General features: G+C 37.5%; 2 pseudogenes; both read right to left on the reverse strand.

Moving 5' to 3' along the window:
* Positions 1-8,389: 8,389 nt before the first annotated feature.
* On the reverse strand, positions 8,390-15,800 carry LOC136163473 (structural maintenance of chromosomes protein 6-like; annotated as a pseudogene).
* LOC136162946 (eukaryotic translation initiation factor 3 subunit M pseudogene) lies at positions 9,165-10,221 on the reverse strand (annotated as a pseudogene).
* Positions 15,801-21,241: the final 5,441 nt, after the last annotated feature.

Genomic DNA, 21,241 nt, shown 5'->3' on the forward strand with positions numbered 1-21,241 from the left:
AATTAAAAAGGAAAGTTTGGTTTTACTATTGAAAAGGTTATATACTTTCAAAAGACTTGCCATAATCAGGTCACTAAAAATTACTGTCAAATAAGGAGTGGATAAAGTAGCTGTGAAAGATTGAGAGATGTCTTAGCCTTGGGTTCCCTCAAAAATAGAGCTTGGGGCTTCCCAGGTGGCTCAGTGATAAAGAATTTGCCTGCCAATGCAGGAGATGGGTTCAATCCCTTATCAGGGAAGTTCCCACATGCATGCCACAGAACAACTAAGTCTGTGCACCACAACTACTGAAGCCCATGATCTAGAGCCCATGTTCCACAACAAGAAAAGCACTGCAATGAGAAGCCTTTGCACTGCAACTAGAGAAAAGTTGACACAGCGATGAAGACCCAGCTCAGCCAAAAATAACTAAATAAATGTTTTTAAAAACAGAGCTTGAAACAAAGCTTATGTGCTGCTTCTGTGATAAGGAGTGACATCCCTGCAGGAATGAGGGGTAGGAGGAATGAAGGAGACACAGAAAGAAACCTAATATCAAGCTGGCTAAGTGCAACTAAATGCTTAATCTCATGAATCAACTTCTGAGAAGCCACAGAAACCCCTGAGGCAGTATGTGAGGGACAAGATGGGGGGAAATGGATAATAATTTATCCTCCCAATTCTTATCTATCTGATACTCTTCAAAGCTCAGACTCAGCACACCATTCCCATGAGTTTCCAGACTGCACAAGGCTGAGTTCGCCTTGACATCAATGGGCAGGAAGCAAGGGAACTCAGAGCAGCATGATATGAGTGAGGTTGTCAGGCAGGTTGTGCCAGCACAAAGTCTGCAAGAGTCCATCCACACAGAATGGTGGTGGTGGTAGTGGCTGGAGCAAGAGAGGAGTGAGGCCACGAGAATCTGATTTTGTACGGAGCGTCTTGCTAAAGGGGGAATTGAAAAAAATAGAAGGATTCTGAACTCAGATTTCTCCATGTGTGTCTCTGAGTTCTGGTCTGCTTTAAAAATACCATTTCTGAAATTTGAGTCAGTTGTAGTGAGGTGTGGAACCTAAAGACCATTACACAGAGTGAAGTAACTCAGAAAGAGAAAAATATTATATATTAGCACACATATTTGGAATCTAGAAAAACAGTACTGATTAACCTATTTACAGAGAAGAAATAGAGACACAGACAAGACTTGTGGACAGAGCAGGGGAAGGAGAGGCCAGGAGAAATTGAGAAAGTAGCATTGACATGTATACACTATTTGTGTACAAAAAATAACTAGCAGGAAGCTGCTACATAACACAGGGAGCCCATCGATGACATAGAGGGATGGAATGGGGAAGGAGGGAGGCTCAAGAGGGAGAGGATATATGTATAATTATGACTGATTCGTGTTGATGAATGGCAGAGACCACCACCACATTGTAAAGCAATTGTCCTCCAATAAAAAATAAATAAACAAAAATACCAATTCTGGAAATGATACCTGTGAGTGTGGTCTATGTCAGAAAGATAACAGAGAACACCAATTAGCAAAATCAAACCTGAAGGAAACTTCTTGGCCTTATATAAAAGATAATTAAATGAATGTGTACCCTTTTATGTTTTAAGTTGGAATAAAATGCTTACAAATTGTGTATATATCTTTATACAATGACTTCCTTTTTAATTAACAGACCAGTCTTCCTCAATAATGTCATATAACAGAACTTATTTATTCTTTCTGAAAGATTAAGGCTTGATTAATTTTAAATTAATTTATTTAATTTAATTAGGATTGAGTTTCGGATGGTTCTTTGATTCTTACAGTTGGGAGATACTGATGTTTTTTAAGTTGAAGTACCATTGATTGAAATTATTGTGTTAGTTTCAGGTGTATAGCTAATTGATTAGTTACACATATATATTCTTTTTCAGATTCTTTTCCATTACAGGTTATTATAAGATACTCAATATAGTTCCCTGTGTAGCACAAAGGATATTGATCTTTTAATAACAGTTTTATTATGCTATAATTCACATACTATGAAATACACTCTTTGAGGGACTTCCCCTGTGGTCCACTGGCTAAGACTCCACGCTCCCAGTGCAGAGGGCCCAGGTTCAATCCCTGGTCTGGAAACTAGATCCTGCAAGCCATGCAACTAAAACCTAGTGCAGCCAAATAATCTTTTTAAAAAGTCACTCTTTGAAAGTGTACAAGTCAGTGATTTTTAGTATATTTACAAAATTGTGCAACCATCATCACTATGTAATTCAAGAACATTTACATCACCCCAAAGAGAAACTCTGTCTACATTTGCAATAATTCCCATTGTCCCTTTTACCCAGTCCCTGGTGATTATTGCTCTACTTTCTGTCTCCATGGAGTTGCCTGTTCTGAACTCTAATAGGTGACAGCAAAATAGTGCCTGTGATAGAGGCTTGTATAGCTTTCTGAGCAATTATTAACTTTTTCTGTCTCAGAATCTATCTTAGAATTTTGATAATGTGTTATGATAAATAACTGTTACCCATTTTAAACTTAGTAGACTACACAGACGTGTCTAAAAATGCTTTTGAGTCATTGCAGGGAGGTGCCTGCTAAATAAAGACTGAAACATTTAGATACAGCAACTTTTGTGGCTATCTCCTAAGTGTGATCATTGAACTCATTAGGTGCTCTTGTCTTCAAAGAACAGCATTGTTAATTGTGCTTTTACCTGCTAGAAGAAACGTATGTCGGACCAGGCAGTGTAGTTAGTAATAAAATGTCCATGTCAATTACTAAAAAAATTACATACAGATTAATGAAATAAGACTTTGTATATCTGCTGATATTAATCTAAAAGTCTAAAGAAGGGAAATGCTCTATCTAGGTGAATTCAAGAGTGAATATTCACTGACAGTCATTCTAATAAACAGTATCATTTGGGAAATAGTACTATAGTTAATACCTAGGACATTTACTCACCTTTGTAGTTTTCAAAAATATATTGGTGATCCAAGGAGAATCAACAGATTAAATATTACGAAGGAGAAGAATTTGCCAAGTTCTTCTTTTTTTTTTTTTTTAGCAGCAAAATAGTATGGACTCATGAAAGAGGAGTAGGGAATGTTCATAATGGAGTAGGATCCAAGGTGTTGGAAGCAACTGGAAATGCCCCATTTGGAATAGGACTGTGTTAGTATATGACTGAGAAGAAGAAACCTGGGAATCACAGTTCACTGAAGCTCCTGGGCCTCAAAGTCCTCATCACAAAGGAAGAACTTATTTTGAAGTGGTTTCTGAAGGTGTCTCTCCCAAGTTTGGGTCTGTATTTCAAGAAAGCGTCTAGATCTCAGCATCACTTAGATGTGTTGTAAGAGGGTAACCACCTCACCGTCCCACTGCAGTTACAAAAGTTTAAAAATGTTCAAAAGTAAGAAGCAAATCTCTCATCCACTTTCTGAGTCTGTTTCTGGACTGTCTCTTTCTAATCCTTATCTTTTAAGTTTGAAGCTACAATCAGCATGGAATTGATTTTTGCTTATGGTGTGAGATGGCAGGGTATCTCTTTCCTTTCCCTTTTCATAGGAAAATCTAATCCATCACCACTTTTGCAGTGACACCTTTGTCATAAATCAGGTGTCTGTATATGGACTCTACTCCATTCTGTGATCTATTTGTCAGTGTTTTCACCAATATCATACTGTATTAATTAGATTTACATCTTAATATTCAGTAGAGTTTGTCCTCACACATTTTTCTCAGGAGTGCATGGTTATTCTTGACCCTTGACATATTCCTTATCCCTCCACTTCAGAAAAAGTGAAAGTCGCTCAATCATGTCTGACTCTTTGTGACCCCATGGACACATACAGTCCATGGAACTCTCCGGGCCAGAATACTGGAGTGGGTAGACTTTCCCTTCTCCAGGAGATCTTCCCAACCCAGGGATTGAACCCAGGTTTCCAGCATAGCAGGCAGATTCCTTACCAGCTGAGCCACCAGGGAAGCCCAAGAATACTGGAGTGGGTAGCCTATCCCTTCTCCAGTGGATCTTCTTGACCCAGGATCAAACCAGGGTCTCCTGCACTGCAGGTGGATTCTTTACCAACTGAGCTATCAGGGAAGCCCATTCCACTTCAGAATCTACCTGTCAATTCCATAAAAATTAACTGATTGCAATTTTGATTGGGACTACATTGACTCTACAGATAAACCCAGGGAGGAATGACATCTCTACTAATTTGAATCTTCTAATACATCAACAGAGTATATCCCTCCATTTATTTAGATCATTTTCAATTTCCCTAAAAATGTTTTTAGGTTTTCTGTATAGAGGCATTCCACATCTTTCTTTAGATTTATTGTAGGTGATTGGTATGTTTTAATCCTATTGTAAATGGTGTCTTTTTAGATTTCATTTTTTAATGGTTTGATGCTCAACAAGGACAATTTCATTGACTTTTGCATGGCAATCTGTATCCTGTAAATTTGTTAACTCACCTAATAATTCTTTTTATCTAGTTATTTTTTATTTTTGGCTGTGCTGAGTGTTCACTGCTGTGTGCTGGCTTTTCTACAGTTGTGGAGACCAGGGGTTACTCTTTATTGCAGTGCATGGGTTTCAGTAGTTTTGGCTCCCAAACTGTAGAGTGCTGGCTCAGTAGTTGTGGCACTCAGGCTTAGTTGTTCTGCAGCATGTGGGATCTTCCCCGACCATGGATTGAACCCGTGCCTCCTGCATTGGCAGGTAGATTCTTAACCACTAGACCACCAGGAAAGCCCTCACCTAATAATTCTAGTATCAATCTGTGAATTTAATTTTCTAAGAATGCAAAGGATTTGATTTTATATCCTCTACCTTTAACCCTGTTATCTGTTTTTCTTGCCTTATTGTATTAGGTAGGACTTTCAGTATATTCCTTGTTTCAGAGTGAAATATTTCACTATTAAGTACTGTTTCCTGTAGTTTCGTTTTTCCATAAATGTGTACTTACATGGTAAGTTGCTTTAGTTGTGTCCAACTCTGTGTGACCCTGTGGACTGTAGCCCACCAGGCTCCTCTGTCCATGGGATTCTCCAGTCAAGAATACTGGAGTGGGTTGTCATGCCCTCCCCCAGGGGACCTTCCCGACCCAGGGATTGAACCCGCATCTTCTGCGACTCCTCGTTGTAGGTGGATTCTTTATCACTAGCCACCAGGGAAGTCCCTTTTTGTTGGGGTCCTTTAATGGACCGGAACCTGGTGGTCTGGAGTCGACGATAAGAAAGTGAAAGAAGGAAAGAGGCTAATATTCCCTGGGTTACGAAGCTGGCCTCCACGTTTCAGGGAATCAGCCAGAAAGAGAGAGAGAGAGAACACGGGGACCCAAGTCTGTGGTGGAACAAGGGTGCTTTACTGAATTCTGTGTGAGTATATACATCATATGACAAGGTAGCTTCTTCAGATAAAGATTAAAAAAAACAGACTTTACAAGTTACTGAGCAAACAGGGAACAATAGAGGCCATAAGGCCAAAAGGCAATCCATATCAAAAGAGGGTCGTGAATAACCCCTTTCACCAAATGGAAAAGCTAATGAAGGAGATCCTATGCAAGCATCCCATCTCTAAGATCTCAGTCCTGGGAGTGGCTTGCCAGCTCCTCTTGCTCCTGACAGGAACTGATAAGGAACAGAGGGCTCAAGAGAGACAGGAAACAGCACACAGGAATCCTACTGTTAAACATTCCCTGACACCTTTTCCACAAATACCCTTTAACAGTTTAAAGATGTTTCCTTCTATCTATAGTTTGCTAAGAGTTTTCTTTTTATGACTACCTATAGAATTTTATCAATGCTTACATTATTAAAATAATCATAAATTTTTCTCATTTCTCCTGTTAACATGGTGAATGGCATTGATTAATCTTTTATGCTGAAACAGTCATATTCCTGAAATAGAGTCAACTTGGTTGTGATAGATCCTTTTATATTTTGCTGGATTCAGTTAGTTTGTTTAATAAAAACCTTAACTTCTAGGTAGGGTATATTAATTTGCAATATCCCAATGTTTTTGTTGCAACAAGTAGAAAATAAAATGGATAAATTGCAAATTTATATTTATAAAGCTATCAGAGAGTTGAGGAGCAACGAAGAATGCGTAAACTAAAATTCTGCAACAGTAAGAACCTATCCTAGGTGAATTAGTGACTGTCTTTTTTTCCCCTCTGGTGGGCTTGATTTAGGCAGGGAGACTGTACTAGAAGAAAAAGAAGCCAGCTGAATTTTTGACAGTCACACAGAGCTGGTGTGACCAATTAGAAACCAGAAAAGCCCAGATGCAAGGCTAATTTTCCCCCTGAGACATTTCCTGAGGGTGATGTGAGGCTGGGCGCTGGTCAGAAAGCCAGGTTTTCATCTCCATTGTCTTGTGGTGCTTAGGGGAAAAAATCCTACTAGAGGCTTTCACAGATTCACAACTAGGCTCTCCCTCAGGTTTACGTCCATGGGTGTGTAGCTTGCTATGTTTAGTCATCAGTCGTGTCTGACTCTTTCCAACCCTTTGGACTGTAGCCCACAAGGCTCCGCTCTCCATGGGATTTCCCAGGCAGGCAAGAATACCAAAGTGGGGTGCCATTTCTTTCTCCAGGGAATCTTCCCGACCCAAGAAAGAACCCCTGTCTCCTGTGTCTCCTGCTGAGCCATTGGGAAGCTCAGTAAGATTGCTAAATGCTGCCGTAACAGACTACCACAGACTGGGTAGTCTAGAAAAGTTTATTTTCTCACAATTCTGGAAGTTAGATGTCCAAGATCAAAGTGTTAGCAGGGTTAGTTTTTTATAATGTCTATTTCCTTGGCTTATGGATGGTGGCCTCCCTGTGTCTCCACATGGTCTTCTTTCTGTGTGTGTGTCTGTGTCCCAATCTCTTCTTATAAGGACATCCATCACGTTGCACTAGGGCTCACCCTGATGAACCCATTAACCTCTTTGAAGACCCTCTCTCCAAATGTGGTCACATGCCGATGACTGAGGGTTAGGACTTCAGCATAAGAATTTGTGGTGGGTGGTCGGGTGGGACGGGGGAGGCACAATTTACTCTCTAACAATGGGGTTGGATACTAAAGAGCTAAATTCAACCATCTGAAGGACAGAGCGACAGGGCTGAGGAAACAGAGATTATACAAACTCTCAGTTAAAAGCTCTGAGTCAATTCAATCACTGATTGGATCGAGGTGATCTGTTCTTCAATCTTTCTGCCTAAGGAAGGTATCAGCTGGAGCCTTCTTTTGTATACAAAGTCTGTCATATAATAAAAGACTATTAGACATGTAAAGAAGGAAAAGGTGACCAATGACAAAGACAAAATACTAATAACAGAAGCAAACCCTTCCTTTCATTGAGAAGGTTTTAAATTGCAGATGCAATTTCAGTTATTGAATTACCTGGTTTCTTCTTGTATCCGTTTTGGAGAACTGGGCCTTGCTAGAAATTTGTTCCTTTCATCTAATTTTTCAAAGTTATAAAGTCTCATAATATCCTTTTGAGATATTTTAATATCTACAAGATTGTAATAATGGTAAGCACAGGTAAAGCATCAAAAATTTCAGTTCGCAGCTAATCCAAGCTGTGGTAAGATGAGATGTTTTCTGTTTTTTCCTGTTCACTGTCATAAGAAGTTTATTATGGTCATTAGCTTTTTTCAAAGAACTATCTTTTAGCTGGGGCTTCCCAGGTGGCATTAGCGGTAAAGAACCAGCCTGCCAATGCAGGAGACATTAGAGATGTAGGTTCTATCCTTGGGTCAGGAAGATTCCCTGGAGGAGGTCATGGCAACCCACTCCAGTATTGTTGCCTGGAGAATCCCATGGACAGAGGAGCCTGGTGGGTTACAGTCCATAGGGTTGCAAAGAGTCGGACACAACTGACGTGACTTACCACACAGCACACATCTTTTAGCTGTGTTAATTTTTTCCATCAAAGTTATGTTTTTATTGCATGAATTTCTGCTTTTATCTTCATTTTATCCTTCTTCCACTTTCTTTGCATTTTATTTCTGCTATTTTTCTTTCTTTTTTTGTTTCCAGGTGCTCAAACTTTTAATTCTTACAAAATATCATAGAAATGAACCCAAACTAAACAGATATGTACATGAATGTGGGTTCAAAATTTTACTTCTGAAAAAAAACTTAAAATAGGCAGTTAAAAAAAAGGATTTAAAACCAATACTATGAAATTGATTTTTGTAAAGTAATTTTAATTTGCTGATTATAGTTGGTTTTCTAGGCTTATTTATGTATTTTATTCTGGTCAGATGCATAAAAGAGTTTTTTATTTTAGAATATCTTTGGTTTCATTTTATTTCATCAAATAGTGCTGAATTTTTTCCCCTTTGCAAATCTTTCAACATGAGGACACGGCATCTAAGTTACAAATCAACTTTTGTCTAGTTTCTATTGAGTCACAGGTGAGAAAGGCAATGTGATTTATCCTCTTTCAGGATCAGACATTCAAAGAATTCTCATCAGTTTACTTGACAGACGTGAGCTTGTGCTTTGAGGGGTAAGCAAGATAAATCGAAACACTGGGAATCTGCTGTCTTGAATATCATACTCACTATGTTCTTTGGTTAACCGTGTCGTGTAGAACATCAGACTCGTCCAGGCATCTAAAAGGAGATTCAGCAATGGACCACAGGCAAAGAATGAAACAAGCCATGGGAAAAACAAAAACAAGAACATTCACCTCTAGATAAGGCCTTCCTCTTATTGAAAGGAACTTTGTTTCTCTCCCCGGGAGGAACTGATACAGTAACAGCGTCATTCTTGTGGGCAAAATTCATTTTTCCATAAATAGGCTGGCTGAGATAAGATGTCAAAGTACAATTTGTATTGCAAAGACCTCCTAAATTATTGATGTGCTTTGTATCTATGAGTTCTTGTTTCTTCTAGTAACTTAATAAACCTTTCAAAAGTCCTTACATTATTTTATATGTTTCTCGTGCTTCTCAGTACTGCCTCATTATTTCCTCTTGATCTCCAAAACTAGCATGTTCAGCCTGTATCTTTGGTCTTAATCTATTCATTTCTTTGTCTAAACTTTTTTTTTCAGATTTCACCCTATGTTTTACTATGATTTAGATTTTCCAAAAAGAACAAAATTATGCAGAGTAAAAATTCAGGTGTCAGAAAGACTCAGAGGCTGTTTTCATTTTGTTCAAGTTTTGTTTCAAGGCACTGTGTCATAAAGTTGTTGCCATTGTTGTTTTCCAAATGTCCGAAGTGTGCTATGACTGACAACTACTTTTCTCTGGGTTTGATCAATTTTGTAGTAGATCATTTTAGTTCTGACCACATGAATAACAAATGCTTCAACATCTTCAGCTCCAATTTGAAGTTCTTGTTGCATTCTGTCAAAAGAAATTTCTTTATTTTCCACTGCCATTCCCATAAAAGTAAGCAGTCTCATTTTTGCCGTATTCTGTTCATGTAGTAAGCCAACTGAATCAATGAAATCTTTATTATTGTGATGAAATGACATATGATGCCAATTTAGCACTCACAAAAATGGTTAAAAGATCATGCATAAGCTCGCCTTCCAAAAACTTGACTGGTTTTAAAGTAAGAAGATGATCAGAAAGGAACGCATTTGGATCTTTCAATGATTGCACAATACACCTGTGGGCATCAGCCCGAGGCTGGGAAGCATTGTCCTCCAAGTAACTGCCTAACAATTCCACCAAAACTTTAGATGCGGCATCACTTCTTACAAGCCACAAGGGCCTCATCATGTAGTCTTAAAAGGGTGTGATTTTTTTTTTAGTGGTGAGGTTCCAGTCAGAAATCCATTTTCTAACTTGATCCAGCTCATTTGGAATATACTGGATGACCCCACAAGAGGCTGCCACTTTAGTGAGACTGTATATCTTACAGGAGTATTCTCATCCATCCCATGGAAAAGATTGCTTAGCAGCTATAGTCTCAGAGATGGACGTTCACCTTCCTGAAATCTGACCAGTTTCTCACACAGGCTTTGAATCAGAGCTTCCTGCTTATCTGGTTCCCGGATCAATAGGAGGGATAACGCTGCTGTTCATCACACTTTCAAGGACTTTATCATCTTCCTTCAGACATACATTACAGGCTTCAATAATTTGAGCTAAACCTACATGAAGTCCACCTTCACAGTTCTCTTCTGAAATTTCAGCTCCTTTAGATTTCAAATAAGCGAGAAGCTCAGCAACCTGATCTTCCTTGTTGATGTCGATGAATACAGGGACATTCATGGTGAAGGCTGGCGCACCGTGGACATTCCGCTTGCTAACAAGGACGACCGCTAAACTTTTTTTCTTCTATGTCCTCTGGGCAGAATTATCTTCTTTCTTGTGACATTTTCTCCTCTAGTTCTTTTTCTTTGCCATCTAGTTTTCACTTATTTTTATTTAAAGTATCCAGGGGACTTCCCTGGCGGTCCAGTGGTTGAGTTTGTTTTCCAGCGCAGGGGATGTGGGGTCAATCCCTGGCCAGGGAGCTAAAAATCTCACATACCTTGAGGCCAAAAAACCAAAATGTAAAACAGAAGCTGATATTGTAACAAATTCAATAAAGACTTTCAAAATAATTCACATTGAAAAAAAACTTTAAAAACATTTAAAGTATCCAAACATTCTTTTTGTTTTGCTTCACAATGCCGTTTCTGTTGTTTTTGGTTAGTCACTTCAGAATCAGCAAGGTTTAATTCATCTTTAAGTGGATCTGCTACTGATCAATTTTCAGTTTAATTACAACATACTTGTTTTCTGTTTCTTATTTCAGACTTTTAAGAGGTTCCATGCTTTCTTTTGTTGTTCCATACTTTTCTCAGCAATTTTCATTTTTTTTTTTTTTAATTTTTATTTTTCAGTGGGTTTTGTCATACATTGATATGAATCAGCCATAGAGTTACACGAATTCCCCATCCGGGTCTCCCATCCCACCTCCCTCTCCACCCGATTCCTCTGGATCTTCCCAGCCCAACAGGCCCGAGCACTTGACTCTTGCCTCCCACCTGGGCTGGTGGTCTGTTTCACCACAGATAATATACATGCTGTTCTTTCGAAACATCCCACCCTCCCCTTCTCCCACAGAGTTCAAAAGTCTGTTCTGTACTTCTGCGTCTCTTCTTCTGCCCTGCATATAGGGCCATCGTTACCATCTTTCTAAATTCCGTATATATCTGTTAGTATACTGTAATGTTCTTTATCTTTCTGGCTCACCTCACTCTGTATAATGGGCTCCAGTTTCATCCATCTCATTAGAACTGATTCAAATGAATTCTTTTTAACGGCTGAGTAATATTCCATGGTGTATATGTACCACAGCTTCCTTATCCATTCATCTGCTGATGGGCATCTAGGTTGCTTCCATGTCCTGGCTATTATAAACAGTGCTGCAATGAACATTGGGGTGCACGTGTCTCTTTCAGATCTGGATTCCTCAGTGTGTATGCCCAGAAGTGGTATTGCTGGGTCATATGGCAGTTCTATTTCCAGTTTTTAAAGAAATCTCCACACTGTTTTCCATAGTGACTGTACTAGTTTGCATTCCCACCAACAGTGTAAGAGGGTTCCCTTTTCTCCACACCCTCTCCAGCATTTGCTGCTTGTAGACTTTTGGATAGCAGCCATCCTGACTGGCGTGTAATGGTACCTCATTGTGGTTTTGATTTGCATTTCTCTGATAATGAGTGATGTTGAGCATCTTTTCATGTGTTTGTTAGCCATCTGTATGTCTTCTTTGGAGAAATGTCTGTTTAGTTCTTTGGCCCATTTTTTGATTGGGTCATTTATTTTTCTGGAATTGAGCTTCAGGAGTTGCTTGTATATTTTTGAGATTAATCCTTTGTCTGTTTCTTCATTTGCTATTATTTTCTCCCAATCTGAGGGCTGTCTTTTCACCTTACTTATAGTTTCCTTTGTTGTGCAAAAGCTTTTAAGTTTCATTAGGTCCCATTTGTTTAGTTTTGCTTTTATTTCCAATATTCTGGGAGGTGGGTCATAGAAGATCTTGCTGTGATTTATGTCAGAGAGTGTTTTGCCTATGTTCTCCTCTAGGAGTTTTATAGTTTCTGGTCTTACATTTAGATCTTTAATCCATTTTGAGTTTATTTTTGTGTATGGTGTTAGAAAGTGTTCTAGTTTCATTCTTTTACAAGTGGCTGACCAGTTTTCCCAGCACCACTTGTTAAAGAGATTGTCTTTTTTCCATTGTATATCCTTGCCTCCTTTGTCAAAGATAAGGTGTCCATAGGTTTGTGGATTTATCTCTGGGCTTTCTATTATGTTCCATTGATCTATATTTCTGTCTTTGTGCCAGTACCATACTGTCTTGATGACTGTGGCTTTGTAGTAGAGTCTGAAGTCAGGCAGGTTGATTCCTCCAGTTCCATTCTTCTTTCTCAAGATTACTTTGGCTATTCGAGGTTTTTTGTACTTCCATACAAATTGTGAAATTATTTGTTCTAGTTCTGTGAAAAATACCGTTGGTAGCTTGATAGGGATTGCATTGAATCTATAGATTGCTTTGGGTAGAATAGCCATTTTGACAATATTGATTCTTCCAATCCATGAACACGGTATGTTTCTCCATCTGTTTGTGTCCTCTTTGATTTCTTTCATCAGTGTTTTATAGTTTTCTGTGTATAGGTCTTTTGTTTCTTTAGGTAGATATACTCCTAAGTATTTTATTCTTTTTGTTGCAATGGTGAATGGTATTGTTTCCTTAATTTCTCTTTCTGTTTTTTCATTGTTAGTATATAGGAATGCAAGGGATTTCTGTGTGTTAATTTTATATCCTGCAACTTTACTATATTCATTGATTAGCTCTAGTAATTTTCTGGAAGAGTCTTTAGGGTTTTCTATGTAGAGGATCATGTCATCTGCAAACAGCGAGAGTTTCACTTCTTCTTTTCCTATCTGGATTCCTTTTACGTCTTTTTCTGCTCTGATTGCTGTGGCCAAAACTTCCAACACTATGTTGAATAGTAGTGGTGAGAGTGGGCATCCTTGTCTTGTTTCTGATTTCAGAGGAAATGCTTTCAATTTTTCACCATTGAGGGTGATGCTTGCTGTGGGTTTGTCATATATAGCTTTTATTATGTTGAGGTATGTTCCTTCTATTCCTGCTTTCTGGAGAGTTTTAATCATAAATGAGTGTTGAATTTTGTCAAAGGCTTTCTCTGCATCTATTGAGATAATCATATGGTTTTTATCTTCCAATTTGTTAATGTGGTGTATTACGTTGACCGATTTGCGGATATTAAAGAATCCTTGCATTCCTGGGATAAAGCCCACTTGGTCATGGTGTATGATTTTAACAATTTTCATTTTTCATTTTATTTTCTTGAACCTCATCTTCCAAGGTCTCAGTATCCTCAGACTAGGATTCTTTTATATTCTCAAGTTCCCACATTTTAGAAATAGTTTTTCTTAATTTCATCTTAACACTTTGTAACATAGCTGGTAACTTCTAAGAAAATTTTCATTGTGTTTAATATACTCTTCAAGAATAGACAAATGTTGCTGAAAATTTGTTATCGGGGCTTATGTATTTTTCAACCTTCTTCTCTAAGTCAGTTTGAAATAAATCCACATTTCTGCTTAGAAACTCAAGTCTTATTTCAGGTAAATAATAACATCCCACAAAGACTTGATCACCATCAGCAGTAAAAGCTACAATTCTTGGGTAGCTTTGGGACTGCATTACTGCACAAGCTACACAATTATTTTTGATTAGCAGCGCTGTCTCTATGTCTCTCATGTCAGTTAGGCTATTTGTAACAACTGCATTTCCTGTTTCTAAAGCTGTCAGAACTGTTGGAAACTGGATGATAAGCAGCTCTATCTAACACTATATATCTTATTCCAAAACTCAGAAACTATTATCTGTGGCTGTGAGGTCCCTAGTGAATAAAACCTTTTCATCCGTGCCTGAAGCATTCTTTCCTCAGCGTGATTATGGCAACAATAGGCTTGCAGAAGTCCTTTTAAGCAAGATTCAATAGCCAGAGCAAGCTCAGTGTCCCAGAGATGAATGAAAGAGCCTGAAGAGCCTACAGGCTTATAGGTAAAATGTTCACATCAATAAGCATCATCTCTCGCTTCAAGAAGGGTTGGAACATGAGGGCCAAATCCTTTTAGTCAACCGTTATTACTTTCTTTCAGTTGCCTCTGATTATATAGTTCAGTATATACTTCACATCTCATTCTTCTCCCTAAATTCTGGTATGTTTCCTTTGGCTTGCTGAAACTGTTCAATCTCTTGATTGACTGAACTTCTTTGAACCTATAAGGCCTTTATACTCTTTTCTGATATATTTAATTTTTATTCAAATATAGTTGATTTAAAATGCTGTATTAGGTTCTAAATTCACTTTTTTTTAGCTTCTTTTCCCATATAAGTCATTTTGGGGTTTGGGGAAGAATTCCCTGTGTCGTGCAGTAGGTCCTTATTAGTTATCTATTTTATACATAACAGTGTATATATATTGATCTTGATCTCCCACTTTATCCTTCCTCCATTTCTCCCCAATAACCATAAATATGTTTTCTACATCTGTGACTCTATCTCTGTTTTGTAAATGAGCTCACTTGTACCATTTTTTTTTAGATTCCTCATATAAGCAATGTCATATGATATTTGTCTTTCTCTGTCTGATCTACTTGACTCAGTATGACTAGGTTACATTCTTTTTTAACCAAGGTAATTTTTTTGCCTTTCAGCTCAAGTTGCAAAAATTGACTGTGCCTTTTTTTTCAGTTCTTCAATTCTTTTGAAAAGCTGCTCATCATCTTTCTTTAATGTTCTATACGGATTTGGATTTTTTTTAGGGAATGGTTGTATAAAACTTCAGTTTCATTATAGGCTCTTTTTGTAGCAGTAACATCTATCTGCTTGCAATACCATACATTCTGGTGTTCATGCATTTGTCTCTTCACTAATCTTCTCTGTTTTATCTTGAATATCCTTGTATTTTTTTTCTGCTTCATTAAGTTTGACCTGCTGTTCTTCATTTTCCTGTCAAGTCCATCAGCAGGATCTTCTCCAATTTTTATATTATCTCTCATAGCATTCCATTGCTTTCCTGTTTCATTGACCACTGCCCAAGCCATTTCATATTTCAAGTATCTTAAATTAGCCTTTAATGTACTTAAACCAGCAGTACTTTGAAAACATTCTTCTTTCTCTAAATACTGGTGGTTCAGTTCAATAAATTACTCTTCCTTGATCTATCTACTCCTTGCTCTTCCTTTTGTTTCCATAATGTATAAATGACCTTCCTTCATCTGCTCAAGTTGGGTTGCACTCATGGAGAATTTATATTTGTTTCCCTCAATTTAGACAGCTATAACTGGTTGCTCATCTCTTGTGTTAAAATGAAACGAGATTATCCACCTGTATGTTTAAATGATCAAGAACTACCATCAACTCTTCTTTCCTAGTAGAAGCCATGGTTCGTGTTTCACTTTTTAGTTTATAAGACTGACTTTCTGTCCATGCTGCTGGGATGTCGCACAGCTAGAGTCACCGAACACATTTGGCATCACCTCCACTGTTTCTTAATGTTATTGAGATAACTGCTGAGTTCCATTGTTGCCAACAATAAAGTTGGTATTAGAACCAAATTTAAAAGGTCTAAGTATCATACGACTCTTGAAGTTTCTTAGCTGAATACTCTCAATTATCCTAATTTCTGCTGCCAAGTAGAAGTGTCATTAGTGGGAGAAACTACATTCATCTTCCTCACTTTATGTAAATCCTTCAACTCTTGTCTCAATCTTTTAGCATTTTTAAGAGAGAAGAAATTTTCTTCCTCTCTCTAGGCCATCAAGTCTCAGACAAGTCAAAGTGTCCTCAGGAACCGATCGGAGGGACTGTCATGGTGCAACCAGATATGAAGGCCACCCTGAGGACGTCTGGCCTTGCCTGGCCACCTCTGGCCCATGAGGAACCACGTGCCTGCTCCATGGTGCTCTGCACCTGCCTCTGCTGTTTTTCTAATCTCGTGAGAGATTTTTGGATCATAAGTTTGTCCATTTTCCTTCTTTCCTAATATGTGCATTTTATATGCTGTAAATATCCCTCTCAACATGGCTTTTACTGCGTCTCACAACTTGTGACAGGTGGTATTTTCAGTGTTACTCTGTTTAAAATATTTTCTAGCATCCTTAATGATTTTTTTGTTTTTTTGCTTGAACAATGGACTATTTAGAGATGTGTTTCTTAATTTACAAATGTGTGGATTTTCTACTGATAATTTTATTTCTAGCTTAATTCCACTATGGTCAGAGAATATGCTCAGTATTATTTCACTTTGAAATTTGTTGAGACTTGCGTTGTGGTCCAGCATTTGGTCAGTTTTGCTTTAATTGTCCATGTATACTTGAAAAGTTCTACTTTCCACTGGAATTTGCCTATTCATTCCTGGTACTTTCTTGTGGCTTGTTTATCTTAGTGGTGATTTCCTTTAGTTTCTTTTCTGAAATATTAATCTGTGAAGTATAACATGTATTGGGGGAGAAAAAAATTTCAAAAAATAACCACAAAACAACCACATAGCCCATTCTCCAGGTCAAGAAATAGAATATTATCAGCACTTGAGAAGCCCACATGTGTGTGCCTTTCAGATCACAGTTCTATCTATCCCCCAGGATGTAACCATTATCCAATAACTTATAGTAATTTCCCTGCTTTTCTTTATAAATGTACTACCTTATTACCTCTGTGTGCATTTTTAAACAAAAGGACTTACTTTTGCCTCTTTTTAAACTTAAAGCATATAATCACATTGAATGTACTGTTTTGTATCCTCCTTTTTTTTTTTTTTAACTCAACATTAGGTATATAAGATTTGTTTATGTATCTCCAGCTTATTCCTTTTGCCTGCATTTTAGTTGACATTTATTACTGTATAATATTCAATTGTATCAAAATTTTATTTATCCATTCTGCTGTTGGTGGGTTTTTGGGTTATTTCCAGTTTGGGCCAATTAATAACAATACTCCTGTGAACATTCTTACACATATATTCATATGCACATCTGCATGTATTTCTCTAAGGTAGAGATCTTGAGTTTAAGTTCTTGGGCCAGGGGTACAAATATGTTCAACTTTATTGGATGCCACATGATATTTTGAGAAAGATGATACCAATTTACATCTCACCAGCATTGTTTGGATGTTCCTGTTGTCCCAGTTTTCTCTCCAACACTTAATTTTGTCAGACTTTTAATTTTTTCCCAATCTAATAGGTGTGTAGCCCACTGTAGTTTTAATGTGTACTTCCCTGATTACCAAGCAGAATGTTTTTTGATCATTTGGATATCACCTTTTGTATAGTACCTGTTAAATAAAGTCTTACCCATTTTTCTATTTGACTTTCTGCTATCAGTTTGTAATAGTAATGCTCACTAGGCTTTGCTGATTATACATACTGCAAATACCTTCTCATGACCTTTCTTTTTTTGTTCTAACAATACCTAACAATAACTTAAAGTACAGTTTTTTGACGAACAAAAGTTCTTAATCTTAATATGGTTAAATTTATCAATCTTTATTTTGTATTTGCAATTGTTTGCATCATCTTTTATAAATTCTTTACTGTTTGGGGGCTATGATATACTCTCCTCCATTCTTCTAAGAGCATTATAGTTCTGTCTTTCTTATTTAGGTTTTAATCTACCCGGAACTTATTTTTGGGTAGCCAAAGAAACCATCATTCTGAGATCACTTCAGGGTCTTGGCTGAGTTCATTCTTTTCAATCTTCTACTAGTCAAAGCCTCAGTATTCTGATAACAGTGTTACTACTGTAATCATTTACCTCAGAACAACTCTAGTTTTATTTTGATTTTTGAAATGAGAGGGTCTTCAGAGACCTCCCCAATCTCTTGAGACCAACAATGCCTGAGTTGGGTCCTATCCAAGGTCTAGCTGTTCCTTAGCAGAAGGGGGCCTCTGTGCACCTAATCAGTCATAACACCATTCAGAAGTCCTTAATAATATGTTTGCATATTGTTACACATCCATACATATAAAGCATTTTCATTCTTTTAAAAGGCTGCGTAAGGATCTATTATATGAAATTTATTTAACTGGTCCCCAAAGATAGGCCTTTAAATTCTATCCAATTATTTGTCATTACAATATTGCAGTGTCATTTCACACTGGAGTATATCTGTATTACAAACTTCTAGAGCTTGAACTACTAGATCATATGCCCTCCCCCAACTCCTAGCATAGAATTTGTATCCGTTTAAACTCCAGAACTGTAGGAGCATGCCTATGTTTTCACATTCTCACCAAATGCATTTATACTTATCTATCCAATAGTTGAAAATAACATCTCATAATTTCAATTTGTATCTTTTACTAAGGGTAAGACAATGCCTTTTATACATCTAAGAGAAATTCATATTTCCTTTTCCTGGAACTAGTATGATCTTGTGCTGTGCTAGGTTGCTCGGTTGTGTCTGATTCTTTGTGACCCCGTGGACTATACCCCACCAGGCTCCTCTGTCCATGGGGATTCTCCAGGCAAGCATACTGGAGTGGGTTGCCATGCCCTCCTTCAGGGAATCTTCCTAACCCAAGGATTGAACCCAGGTCTTCCACATTGCAGGTGGGTTCTTTACCATCTGAGCCACAAGAGAAGCCCTATTCTGATCTTGGTCTTTGCCTTGTTTTCCAGGTGGTTTTTAAGAATCCCAAAGCTTGCAAGCTCTTTATGCTTTACTGCCATGTTTCTATTCGAAAGACTGCTGTTTATAAATAATGAAATGTTCATAGAATATTTACTTTATGCAACTTAAAGGAAATACACTACAATTTTTTTGGACAAAGTATAGATACAGTGCTGCAATTTAGACATTTTACCAGACTCATTAAAAAGATTTTATGGAGTTTGGGGAAAAACTAGAACTTTGTAAGTACACATGGAATATTAAGCTAAACTGGTTTTCAACTGTCCCATGTGTTATTCTTTACATATGAAAGACTGTCTTGTTTTTCTTTCTCTATCAAGAACCAAACTTTATAAGGACTTATTGCTGCCAAAATTTTAATCTACTCAATTTGTGAATTGTTTGTTGTAAATTAATTTAAGTAAGCATGTAAGCCTGAAGTTCTTTTATATTAATAGATTAGATGTCATTGTACACAGCTAAAATGAGCAACAGATTACATTATCTTATATCCTCTGCACTTTAAACTAATAGCACTTTCCAATGACATTTTTCTAATAGAAAATTAGCCCAGCTTCTTTAGGATTCATAAACTTTAAAATAGCTGAAACTTAAGAATATAAACACTAATCATTAACGTGCATGTGTGCATATGCTCGGTTATATACAATTCTCTGCGACCCCATGTACTGTAGCCCGCCAGGCTCCTCTGTCCCTGGGATTTTCCAGGCAAGAATACTGGAATGGGTTACCATTTCCTACTCCATGGGATCTTCCCAAACCCAGGGATCAAACCCATGTCTCTTTGGTCTCCTGAATTTGCAGGCAGATTCTTTACCACTGTGCCACCTGGGAAGGCTAATCATTAACTTAGGACATTGTTAATTGAAACTGAACTCTGTTCTTGTTTTAAAATTATAGTAGTAAATTCCTCTGGAAGCAAACAAGGGAAAATGATTTTTCACATCATTCAGGTTTTCTAATTCAGGACACTAGCATATCAAATGCAGAATATTTTCAAAGTAAAACAATTCACACTCTCACATTACTTCAAAGACTTTTAATGTCTTTGGGGATTAGATCATTTACGTATATTTGACCAGCAGAATATGTTCTTATATTTTTTATGTTTGAGACATTGACTAAATTATGTTTAATTAAACTGGACAAGTATTTGACTATTATCCTATAGAATATATCCACACTAAACCTATAGCCTTAACACTATGTTAGAAAATCTGATAGTTAAAGTTATTGACTTTGGAATGTATGTACTCTTTAGAACTTGCCCTTGAAAACACTAACAGACATTTTAAATATTTGGGCCACAGGTGAACATCATTTTTAAAGATTAAGTTATTTTAGGATTGGAGGAATTACAAAGAATATCTGGCTTAAACCCCTACTTTATCCTAAATAAAAAGTGAGACACAGGAAAATTGTGCCTCGCCCCCATGGATAAAAGCAGCTGAAATGCACAAAACATTCTGATTAAATCTGCTTCCAAGACATCAATAGAATTATCATTCTGTTCTAAGTTTCACTTTTGATGTGTTAAAGATGCCAGTGATGGAAACCATTCAAAGAAAACATCCCCTCAGTCTTTGGAGCTGGATTTTAGTGATAAGGAGAATATTCTGAACAACTAAAATAGTCATTCTTACACTTATAGAGAAGCATTGCTTAAAAGGTTTCCTCCCCAATTTTAAGGTTGATGGCAAAAATCCTTGCCCCCACTCTAGAATCAATGTATAGTGTTCTAAGTTTTATCTTGGAAAACTATTTAAGGGCAAAGTATATGGAGTTATTCTTCTCAGGTTTTTATTTTTATAATTTATTTATTTTTTGGCTGTACTGGGTCCTCTTTGCTGCACAGGTTCTTTGTCTAGCTGTGGTGAGTAGGACTACTCTCTGGCTGCAGTGCCCGGGCTTCTCACTGGAGTGGCTTCTCCTGTTGCAGAGCACAAGTTCAAGGGCACACAGCTTCAGTCATTGCAGCACTTAGACTCAGTAGTTGCAGCTTCCGGGCTCTAAAGCACAACCTCAAAAGTTGTGGCGCATGGGCTTATTTGCTCCCCGCCGTGTAGTATCCTACCAAATCAGGGATTGAACTCACGTCTCCTGAATTGACAGATTCTTTTCCACTGAGCCACCAGGTAAACTCTCCTCTCAGTTTTAATGTCCATGTCAAACTAGAGAGCTAAAGCTGGACTTCCAGATCATTATACATTTCCATAAAACACTTTCCCATGAGTTTAGCCTGGGTGAATCATGCAAATTAAAAAAATCCTCAGTACCTAATTGGCCCCAAATAAAGACTATTCCCACAAAGATAGATATGGGGGAGATGTGAGTCAGTGCAAACATAAGAAACATGAAAAATAAATACTATAACTCATTTCATAGTTGTAGGTACAATTGAAATATCTTTGCCAAAAATTGTTGTTATAGTGGAGATCACCAGCCAAATCAAAGTCCTCAAACCAATGACTTTTATGATTCTGTACATAAGCAAGGAAAGCCTTTATAACGTCACTGAAGGGGAGGCAGATTACTAGAATCTTGTTTTAGCACTTTAGATTTACATAA

The sequence above is a fragment of the Muntiacus reevesi genome, chromosome 3, assembly GCF_963930625.1.
Source record: "Muntiacus reevesi chromosome 3, mMunRee1.1, whole genome shotgun sequence".
Classification (NCBI taxonomy): domain Eukaryota; kingdom Metazoa; phylum Chordata; class Mammalia; order Artiodactyla; family Cervidae; genus Muntiacus; species Muntiacus reevesi.